Genomic DNA, 831 nt, shown 5'->3' on the forward strand with positions numbered 1-831 from the left:
AGGTGTCTGTGTCCACACATCACCTTTTTATAAGGACATCAGGCACGTGGGATTAGGCTTCACCCTCATCATCTCAGCTTAGCTTGGTCACATGTGAGGAGCCTATTTCCAAATAAAGTCACATCCGAAGACCCTGCGGCATAGGGCTTCAGTGTCTTTTGGGGAGACACAGGACAATGGGTAACACTATAGATTCGGAAATATTTTTAGTTTGGGTTTCCGGGTTCTATTTTTTCTTTTTCACATCAGATGGGTGATGCGATGATATCATAGCAAGTTTTAAGGAAGGCGCATATCACACAATAGCATGAAAACCTAATTGTCATGCTTAGGTTTTGGTTGTTTAATTTTTATTTTAATTTTTCTTGAGGCAGGATCTTGCTCTGTCACTCAGGCTGGAGGGTAGTGGTACAAATGTGGCTCACTGCAGCCTTGACCTCCTGGGATCCAGTGATCCTCCCACCTCAGCCTCCCAAAGTTCTAGCATTACAGGCATGAGCCACCATGCCCAGCTAGTCCCTATTTTTTGTTTGTACCTTGTTCTTTTTACTCAAAAATATACCTTTGCAGCTGAGCATGGTGGCTCATGCCTCTAATCCTCAGTACTTTGGGAATCCGAGGCAGGATCACTTGAGGTACTTGAGGTCAGGAGTTCAAGACCAGCCTGGCCAACATGGTGTAATGCCTTCTCTACTAAAAATACAAAAATGAGCTGGGCATGGTGGTGCGTGCCTGTAATCCCAGTGACTCGGAAAGCTGAGGCAGGAGAATCACTTGAACCCTGGAGGTGGAGGTTGCAGTGAGCCAAGTTCGTACTACTGCACTCCAGAC

At 45.8% G+C, this 831-nt stretch overlaps 1 pseudogene; it reads right to left on the reverse strand.

Annotated features, from left to right (window-relative positions):
* Nucleotides 1-243: 243 nt before the first annotated feature.
* Nucleotides 244-341, reverse strand: LOC118151995 (small nucleolar RNA U13; annotated as a pseudogene).
* Nucleotides 342-831: the final 490 nt, after the last annotated feature.

This window comes from Callithrix jacchus, chromosome 2, assembly GCF_049354715.1.
Source record: "Callithrix jacchus isolate 240 chromosome 2, calJac240_pri, whole genome shotgun sequence".
NCBI lineage: Eukaryota > Metazoa > Chordata > Mammalia > Primates > Cebidae > Callithrix > Callithrix jacchus.